This window comes from Rattus norvegicus, chromosome 3, assembly GCF_021556685.1.
Source record: "Rattus norvegicus strain SHRSP/BbbUtx chromosome 3, alternate assembly SHRSP_T2T, whole genome shotgun sequence".
NCBI classification, from domain to species: domain Eukaryota; kingdom Metazoa; phylum Chordata; class Mammalia; order Rodentia; family Muridae; genus Rattus; species Rattus norvegicus.
Genome location: NC_141536.1, coordinates 18,511,646 through 18,522,717, shown reverse-complemented (window position 1 = coordinate 18,522,717; position 11,072 = coordinate 18,511,646).

Below are 11,072 nucleotides of genomic sequence, written 5' to 3'. Positions count from 1 at the left end.
AGAACAATGACTAAGACAACATAGTTCAAAAAAGTTTCTTCTTGCAGTGGATGGTATTTAACAGAGACCCATAGCTGGACTGTTCACAGAGAGTGGGAGAGTTTGGAGCATTCAGTCCTAAAGGATGTGTCTTTATCAAATCCCCTCCCTCAAGGGTTACGGATTTGTGTGGAAAGAAAAATTGTAGGGGCCAAAAATGACAGCCGACTCAAAAAAGAAAAGGTGTCTTCCAAACACAAAGAAACTGTTACACATGAATTCACAAAGACTATGAAGATATGCACAAGTTCAAACCAGCCAAAGTTCTAGCACATAAAGGGGGAAAGTGAACACAAAGCCCCAGCCCTTACCAAGAATATCTTCACAGCTGATATCTGCTGGAAAAGGAAAAATCAGTTTTCTGCAAAGGCATGTCACTGGGTGTATCAACAACATTCCAGGGCAGGCAACATGCCCAGGAGGAGTTGAACTACACAAGAGGGACTCCATGCTTATCTGTGCGTTTTTGGTTTTGGTTTTAGTTTTTATCTTGGTTACTGCTTTCTCTTTTTTGAGGAGGAGAGAGAACATGAAGTTGTAGTAGGGAAGTGGATAATATACAAAACATAAAAGCCAAAAATAAATGATTTCCTGGAGCCAAAAAGAGGAGAGAAGAGGGAAGAGGAGAGGGCCAGGGAAAGGAAGAGTTGGACCTTATTAAAATGTTTTATGACTTCTTTCTTCTTTAAAGCCATATTGAGAAAATCAAATGCCAGTCATGGTGGCACATGATTGCAACCTCGGAATGTGAGATGGAATCTGAAGGGTCATGAGCCTTCAGGCCAATTTCAGCTCCATAGCAAGACCTGAACAAAAACAGCAGTTAGATGGCTCAGGGAATAGACTCACTTATCACCAACTCTACCTGAATTCAACCCCAGACCCACAAGACGGAAGAGGTGAACTAACCCCTTCAAGTTGTCCTCTTATCTCCACACAGTGAGGTATGTGAACATAGGGGAATGCACACTCTCTCACACACACATGCACACACACACACACACACACACACACGCACAAACACACACACACACAAACACACACCGCACATACACACATACACACACACATACACACACACACACACACACACACACACAAATAAGGAAATATCATTTTAGGATCATACCTTACACCAATGATAAGGATGCAACTCAATGTGACCGGAAGTCTCAGAAGGAGACAACATAAAAAAGAGACATAACCTAGCATTGTGGCTCTAACCCCCCAGAGGATCCAATGCCCTCTTCTGACTCTCTCAGACTCTGCACTCACATATACACATTTACACAAATGCACACATATACACATATAATTTAAAAATAATAAAACGAGGGATTAAGAAGGGGGTTACGAGGACTGTCTTTTGTTTCAATTCCCAGCATGCACAACCTGAATTCCCAGACACTAAACAGTGTTTCTCTAGTTCCAAGGAACCTAACACTCTCTTCTGGCTTCTATAGGCACTGCATCCATGTGCATACATGTAGGCAAAATACCTATATACATTTTTTAAATGTAAATCTCAAAGAATAGTATATTGTTTAAAAATAATAATAAAATAGCTCTTTTAAGAGTAAAGTGAGCAAGAATTGCCATGATGCAGAACAATCGGAATTCCTACACACTACTGAGGAGCACAGCATAGCACGGCCATTTGGGGAAACTATTTAGCAGTCTCTTACAGAATTACACACACACCTACTACACAATCCGGCAGTTCTCCTCCAAATATTTATTCAACAGAAACTAAGATATATATATCCACAAAGGCTTTGTATCAAATGTTCATAGTTGGTGTGTATATGGTAGCTCCCACAAGAAACAATCTAAACGTCCATCAACAACTACAGGAATAAACAGATTACTGTATGTTTACACAATGGAACACTGCCCAGGTTTTTAAAAGAACATACTTCTGATAAACAGAGCATGGGTAATTTCACAAGACATGATGTTGGGCAAGAGAAGGAACAAACGCGTGTGCGTGATACACTGTCATCCATACAAAAGTTAAGAAGAAGCTGATTGGGCCATGTGTCTAGTAACCAGTAGTAACCACCTCCGTGGGTCAAACATGGATTACACTGAGCAGGAAAGATTTGTGCAGTGCAGTGTGTGTAAAATTGATTGCTGCAACTATTGTAATGGTTTGTTGAATCATCAATTTGGCACGGTCTAGAGTCATCTGGGAAGAAATCTTTAGTGGGAACGTGTCTAGATCAGAATCGGCCTGTGGACATGTTGGGAGCAGGAGGTTGTCTTAAATTAACTGATGTGGGAAGACCTGGCCTGAAAACAGGCAGCACTATTCCCAGCTTGGGGCCCTGGACTGGGTACGAATAGAGGAAACTAGACAGGCAGTGAGCACACCTATGTCCATTTCTCTCTGCTCTTGGCTGTGGGCATGATGTAATCCGGTGTCCTGGTGCTGTGACTTTCCTATAGTGATGGACTGTGGCCTGGACCTCTAAGAGTTCACCTATTTTCTGCTCTTCTATTAGCAAAGTCATGCTTATAAGTGGCCAGGACCATAACAGCTTTTGCTCTGCTCCAAGCCCATTCCATGGAACTATTTTTCGCTCTCCCCTTTATTTGCTAGTAATTTGGTATTCAAATAGGCAGCCATTTTGAATGGCAGCTACAAGATCTGCCGTAGAGTATGCAAAAACTATTAATTGAATAGGTCAGTAATTTTCCAAATCTTCAGAGCCCTCTCCTCTGAGCTCTGATCTAGCTGGGTGACAAGAATAGTGAGATTCCAAAGAAAGCAAAATGGCTTCCCCATCAAGGATTCTCATCTGGAGAGACCCACAGAGAGCCAGTTTATCTCAGATATCCCTGGACTTGGTGTCTCAATCCATGAAGCTCCTCAACTGCTTTCAGAATTGTTTGAGAGTTGAAAGAAAGGATGCATTTTTTTTCAAAAATACTAAAATAAAATGAAACAACAAAAATGTAAATGCCTAGAAAATGAAATGTTAATCCACTAAAAATAGCCTTACATAAGTACATTACATACGTGCATATATGTGTTTAAAGTATACACATATAAATTATACCTAGGTGTAAATGAGCACATGTAAATAATACTAAATTGGTACAATGGTACATTATAATGTACTTGGTGAAGGAGCATGCAAAAGAGACTTGCCTTAGTTGCATGGTGCCAGGAAAATATCGCCTTGACTACATCACAACCACATTCTGTTCAATGAATGAATACCTCCCTGCATCCTCCTTTTCTCTGTCTTTCTTTCCTTTTTGATTTAATTTTACTTACTTTAGTGGTCACTGCAGTAACTTTCTATAATCATAATGGAAGTCATCCTTCATGGCAACTAGACGTCCAAAGTTCCTGAACAGAGAATTTTCGACTCACACCAGACATCTAGTACTAGCTATAGCCTTCCTCTGGCCCCTCAGTGGGTAGCACACAGGATTCCCTCTGTTTCTTACACCATTGCCCTGAACATTATCCCAAAGTTTTCAAGGATACCCGACAGTGTCTTCTGTCTCATTGGGACTGTAGTAACAAACTGCTTCCCTCAACTCAGCATCCTGAATCCTGGAAAATTCCTAAGGCATAAGTCATTTGAGTCTGTGCTCCATTTTTTTTTGTTTCTGCTTGACCTTTGGGGTGGAATGGAAGGAATATTCTTTCATAATGGAGTAATGTGGGCTTAGAAGTCAGCCAGACCTGCGTCATCTGTGTTTATCCTGGGAAAGGTCTCAGAGTTTGCCCATCATTTGACATCAGGTGGAAACAGGGCCTGGAGCTCTGTCAAGATCCTGCTGGTTACAGGCTTTCTGACCTAACATACATCATTTCTCTCTGAGACCATGTGTTTCCCTTGTGAGTGGAAGAATCCCAGCCTCATGCATAGAGCCACTCTCCCAGTCCTCGAGGTGTGTGTCCAGCAAGGTCAGCACGATGCCTGGCACAAAGAGAATGCTCAGAACACAGTCAAGCAGAACAATTAATGGTCACCAGGGCCTGGAAGGACAGAAAACAGGGAGTGACTGCTTAGTAGATACTGGCTTTCTTACGGAATGATAAAAATGCTCTGGGGCTAAATATCAGCGATGATTGCACAATGTTCTTAACGTACCGAATAACACATCACTACACGGTGTAACGTGATTAAAATGGGGCGAGTGGGGATATAGTTCAGGGGTAAAGCATTTGTCTAGCATGGATGGGGTCCTGGGTTTGATCCTCACACCTCAAAAACAAGACTAAAACAGTCAGTTTATATTACATTTACTTTTACCACAATAAAAGATGAACGACAGTAGTTGTTCCCTGCCTTTATACCCATGGGGTGAAAAGAAGGAAGAACCTAGAACCAGTCAGGAATTCCTCCTATGAGAACAAGAACTGAGAATCAAGACAAAGGTCAGCATTGTGGTGGGGAACACAGAGTCTGGGTCAATGGGTGTCACTGGTCGTGACTGGAAGGGAGGGGCAACAGAGCAGGATAAGAAAACAAATGGCATCACTTTCCAGACTCCAGGGAACCAGCTGCGCTCAGTGAACTTTGTCATGGCCATGTTGGTGTGCAGAGTGCAAGTCACAGATCGGAAGGAGATAGCAGGCCTGGAAGAAATGAGTCATGGAGAGGAAGAGATCGTCACTCACCCACTGAGGAAGGCACAACCACAAGGCGGCATGATATGGAGCCCAGAGTTCCCTCTGAATCCTCTGGAAATGACTAACATTTCCAGCACCTGCCACATCTCAGCTCCGTCTGCTCTCCCATTCCCCACTGTAATTCAGCTCCTGGATGACCTAGGTGAGACTCAGATGGGACAAGCGCACACTTCGGGATATAACGACTACCCATTAGACTGCCGCCACCCCATGCCACTTCAGAGATGTCCGACTTTGAACATTCTCTCTCATTTCCCTTTCCCTCTCTCTCTCTCTCTCTCTCTCTCTCTCTCTCTCTCTCTCTCTCTCTCTCTCTCTCTCTCTCTCTCTGTTCATATGTGAGTGCAGTCATCTGTGTCTCATGATGCTATGTGGAGTCAAGGATGGTCCTCACCCTCCACCTTGTCTGAGATGGGTTTTTGTTGTTGAACTTTGTGTCCATCAAGCTCAGCCATCTGCGAGTGTCTGCAGGTCCTTCTGTCTCCATCTCTACCTTCCATCTCATCGTAGATTTGCTCGGCTTTTCTGAAATTCCTCATGAAACAGAGAAGCCTTGCCCGTGATCCTGCTCATAATACTGTCAGGAAGAGCCATGTGGCGGGCAAGCCCGCCTCAGAGCAGACTCCTGATAAACATAGTCTCTTTCTCCTCCAGAGAATCCATTCTCTCTTTCCACCAGCCCACAAAGTAGCAGACTCCTGATAAACATAGTCTCTTTCTCCTCCAGAGAATCCATTCTCTCTTTCCACCAGCCCACAAAGTAGGAGAGGACGTGGACATAGACAGTGAATAAAGGAAGAATCCACCCGGCACGATAAGTGAGCATAAAAGATGACTTTTAATATTAATGGGTTTATTCATAATAATCCTGGAAATGGAAGCTGCATAAATGGCCATCAGCAGGTGAGTACAAACATACACATTAAATATTTACACAGCCAAACAGATACCCATGAGAAAAAGAAGCCGGGCATACACCAAAAAAAAACATAACCATGTGGCAATATTCAAATGAAGTTAATAAGTAGTCAAAACTAACTACGATGAGAGGCGTCAGAAGAGCAGTTAGCTTTGGGGTGTTCCTGACCACATAAGAGCACAATAGAGAAGACTGAAAACATGGCTCACCTTGATGTCCTTGGTCCTTACATGTATAAGAAACTCATCAGGGTGTGTATGTAGGCTTGGCATTTTGTATGTTATACTACAATAGTTAGAGGTGGGAAGTGGGGACCTGCCATGGATGTCCTCAAAGACACACTATGAAAAAAAAAGACATACTATGAAGTCCCAAACCCAAAATACCAAGCCTGAAGTTGTGCAAATGACTCACACATACATTTAAGAAAAAGCATAAAGACAGAGAGCCAAAGAAATACTTAGCCAAGCCTGGGGGTGAAATCATTTCAAATAACACCAGAAGGATGGGTAGTGAGAGGAGAGAGGAAAATAGCCTGCTGCATCCCCACAAGTGACTTTTGTTTTCTTTTCTTTTCTTTCTTTTTTTTCCAGCATTGTTTATGGCTGGTGAGGTGGTCTGATAAGTACAGGGGCTTACTGAGAAAACATGGTGACCTGGGTCCCATCCCCAAAGCCCATGAAGAAGAAAACCAGCTCCCAAAAGTTGTCCTCTGACCTGCACATAATACCATGCACATGGCTGCACTCACTTACACACGTACACACACACACGCAGCAGTAAAGTTTAATATATAGACTCATTGTGTGTACATGTATGTGTATACTGTGTGTGAGAGCACTCACATACCACAGTATGTATGTGGACTGTAAAGGACAACCCCAGGGGACAGTCTGTACTTCGACCTTGTTTTCGAGGCAGGGTCTCTTTGTTAAGCCACTGCTACACATTACCCCATGCTAGCCAGACCCTGAGGTCCGTGGTGGGGGTGTCTCATGACTGCACATCCAGGAGTGCCGGGATTAGAGACATGTAACTTTCTGTCTGGCTTTTTACATGTATTCTGAACAGCCGAACTCTGGACATCAGGCTTGCATAGCAGACATTTTATCCACTAATCCATCTCCTTGTCCTGAGATCTGGTTGCTCCTGTGGTCATTCACGCTGGCTGTTTTAATTGAATCTCTTTGAGTGTGGTTAAGAGGGAAGATGAGCATGTCTAATACATTGATACTTTCCACACACATGGCTAGTTGATAGGCTACAAGCACTTCACAGTCCTCAGGGCTGTGCTCACAGCTCTACTGAGCTGTCACCAGTCCCCGGTACCTTCTAACAGCCTCTATAGTATTCTAAAACTAGGTATAGAGACAAAAAAGCTGGACACATTTCCAGCCTTTGGCTACTTTTTCATCATGGGCAACTTCCCACACAATGAATCCCTCCTCTCCAAGATCCAAGTCAGCCACAAAAGTCACCTCTTCACCCTGTCTTTGAGCTGTACACTGACACATAAGCAGTCAAATATGAAACAACATGACCATAAAAGAAGAAGCGAGCTGCAGGCGCCACACAGAACCCATTTTCTGGCAAAGATAGTGAGAGTAGCTGCCAGCTCTCAGGGCCCTGGAAGTGGAGTTTCAGCAACACAATTGTGATCTGAGATGCCAGCATCCTGTGGCATCTCGAAGGCAGCTTCCCCAGATCAATGGCCGCTGTTCTTAGGCAAGAAGCTCCCCAGCTGCCATTTTATCCACTAAAATGATCCTGCCAAGGTGTCTGTGAGGTATAGAGCCCGTAACAAATCCTTTCCTTGTCTGGATTGGAAGTGCTGAATGAGTTGACCAGTATAACAGCATCTCTCCCCAGGGAAATTAACCCAATCAATGAACCAAACTGTCATATAATACATACATGGGGAAGAGACTCTCCACATGGGGACGTTGGCTCACACACTTGTTAGCATTAGCCAACGTGAAATCTAGATGCAGGAGAGAGATTCAAGTGAAGATGGCGCTTGTGGGCCATGAAGCACTTTCTTGTTTTCCAAAGTAATTCAGTTTTTTGTTCCGGAAGCCTTACAGCTGACTAGATAGAACAAGTCCACCTACATCACCAAGAGCAACGATCTTTCCTAAACCCGGCTGATTCTAGATACAAACCACATCCATAGACTATCTTCACAGATCCACCTAACCTAAAAGTCCCTGCAGTCCCCCACCACACTCACCAACCCAAAACCCCAGGGATGAGTGTGACCTTTCACCTTGATCAAGACTTCTTGTTTAAACCAACATGATTGGTTTGAGAGAAAAAAAAAAAAACTGAGAAATGACTCAGGATCCAAGCTTGACTTGACACTGGGCTCAATGCCTGGTAAACTGACGTGATAAAAAGAGTCCTAAAAGTTGTGAATGCACACAGTAAGTCAATGAGAATCGTTTTAAATGTTTGCACAGTTGAATACTGAGCAAATCAAGGCAGTAGCACCCAAGAGAGCAGCGCCCCTTGTCGCCCATCCTGTCAAAGCCTAACCTAGCTGCTGCTGTCTCTTTCTTTGGACTATAACCACAAAGTTCTTCTGGTTCACTCTCCTGCCCAACCGCCAGAGACTACTATTCCCAAAGCAGTGCTCAGGGCTGGTAATTATGTAGTATGATTATGCCTCCCTGACTAAAGTCTCCCCATTACAGACCCAGCTTAGCTCTTCTACACCTCAGGTCTGTAGCCGACACAGTTTGGTCGCAAGCAACAGACACCAACTTTGATAGAAGCAAAAGAGAAACTCCTGAAATAGACATAGTGAGGAAGGAAAAGCTGAAGTGTTTTTTGATTGGTTTTTGGTTTGGTTTTGGTTTTGGTTTTAGTTTTGGTTTTTGGGACAGGGTTTCTCTGTACAGCCCCAACTGCCCTGGAACTAGCTCTATAGACCAGGCTGGCCTCGAACTCACAAGAATCCTCCTGCCTCTGACTCCCGAGCACTAGGATTAAAGGTGTGCATCACTACAGTACACCACACTACACCATATAGCACACCACAGCACACACCATACCATACCACCCTATAATACACACCACATTATACCACACCACACACTACACCACACCACACTATAACACTCCACATTACATCACACCACACCACACACACACACACACACACACACACACACACACCACACCACACCACACTCCACACCACACCACACTCCACCATACCATAGCACACCACAGCACACCAAACCTCATCACACCACAGCACACCAGCTTAAAAGCTGAAGTCCTTGAGCAGGACTGTCTCAGATCATCAAAGCAGAAGCTGCCAGTCTTCTGAGAAGTCAGGTTCAGGGATAAGTCAGTCAGCATCTTAATCTATGGAATACGTCCCCTGACCAACTTTCAGGGTCAGAGTGTCTGACTGCCTGGCTTTAATTCACATCCTACCCTTGGCCAGAATATACTCCTGATATAATTATTTAAATTGATGTTAATTAAGCCAGACATATAGGACACTTGGGAAACAGAAAGCAGAAGCAGGTAGATTTCTACGAATTCAAGGCCAGTCTGTTCTACAGAGCAAGTTCTAGGCCATCCAGGGATATATATAATGAGGCTCTGGAGAGAGAGTGTGTATGACAGAGAAAAAGAGAGGTGGTGGAGAAAGAGAGAGAGAGACAGAGAGACTGAGAGAGAGACAGAGACAGAGAGAGGCAGAGAGAGACAGAGAGAATCAGAGACAGAGAGAAATAGAGACAGACAGACAGACAGACAGACAGACAGAGAGGAGCTGTTAATAAGAGCAAAAATGACATGCCATGTGGGTAAGGGAAATTTCACACAGCCAAGACAAAGAAATACAAGCAATTAATGACAGCTAAAAGAGAGAATTGGTCTTCCCCAAGGATGAGCTCTCTAAATAGGTGTCCAATATTCCAATATCAAATGATCATCCCTAAAAGCATGTGTGTGAGTGTGAGTGTGAGTGTGTGTGTGTGTGTGTGTGTGTGCGCGCACGTGTGACATACATGCATAGGTATGCAACACTAAATTTACTCAGCATGTTTTATCTATATATTTATCCATATATTTATACCCATATATATTATATTTATATATAAAATAATTAAAGAGGCCACGGATTTGAGGAGGAGTGGGTACATGTGACATGGGAGGGCTTGGAAGAAAGTGAGGGAGGGGTAATGATGTAATTATATTTTAATTAAGTTTTTAAAAGACTGATATTAGTAAGAAAAGGCCAGAAGTTACACGCCAGCCTGGTTTACAAAGTGAGTTCCAGGACGGCCAGGGCTGTTAAATAGAAAAACCAAAACAACAAAAAGAAACAAAAAGAAAAAGAATGGGCCAGAGATGGTCAAAGAATCAGGTACGGAACTAGGAAAATAGAAACTTTGTGAGCAAGAACAAGACACAAGTGCTCTCTGGCCATGTTTGGCAGCCAAAGGACACTTATATGTTAGAGTTGGGAAACGGGATGCCAAAGATCACAGTCTTTGTGTCCAGGAGGGCCAAGGAAGAATGATAAGAGGGGCCCCTAACTAGCCAACCAGAAATAGGCTTTCTGAACTACAAGACAGTGGACCAGCACTAAAGACCTCCAGTTGAAAACCAGTTCCCCTCCTTTCATGGCCAGTCTGGAAGTGTACTTGACCCAAAGAATAGAGCACAAAGGCTTTTCCTGATTTCTCACCTTAGCTGTCTGTCCTTGCTTCCACATTGGCCACAGATAGTATATGGCACAGTAAAGGAAGTTAGGCCAGGACTAGAGAGTAAGGGTGCCAACCGCTGAGTCTCCACTGTGTTATTTGTTGTCTGCTCCCCTCCCCCACTGAAATGTGAGCTCTGAAGAGCAGAAACCACATCCACATGTCTGCTTACTGCTGTGTCCCCACCAAACTACTCAGTGTACAAATAAACACTGCTCATGAACACGTAGCCAGCACATAGAGTGGAAGCGACCCCCAAGCCTCTGATGTTGACCAAATATCAGGCCTGGCACAGAGCCAAAATAGAAGAGAACGGAACTGGCTTCCAAGCCTGGTCCTGGGTCATGTGGGACCAGCACATCACTTGGCCATTCTGGAGTCCTATCTAGGGTTATACCGCCTTCTGTCATGATGACAATACGTGGGGACTGGGTGTGCCAAGTTGGCTTAGAGTAGTGTGCTCTTATTCCCAGCTGTCCCTTCTCTGCCATAAGATGATATCAATGTAATCAGCTAGCAGAAACTGGTTGCTACGTCTCTAGGGCCTGGGAGTTAGGTGTTGTAGGTGAACAGACTGACAAAGGCAGATTCTGGCCCAAAGGGAAGGATGGGGCATCAAGGTAAGGCTTACATATAAGGGTAAGCTCCTGCAATGCCCTTGAAAAGTCTCATTCTGAGCCTCTGGCACACCTAGCCGGTGGGTGGGAGGAAAGCCTCATCCGTGTTAACTTGCAGA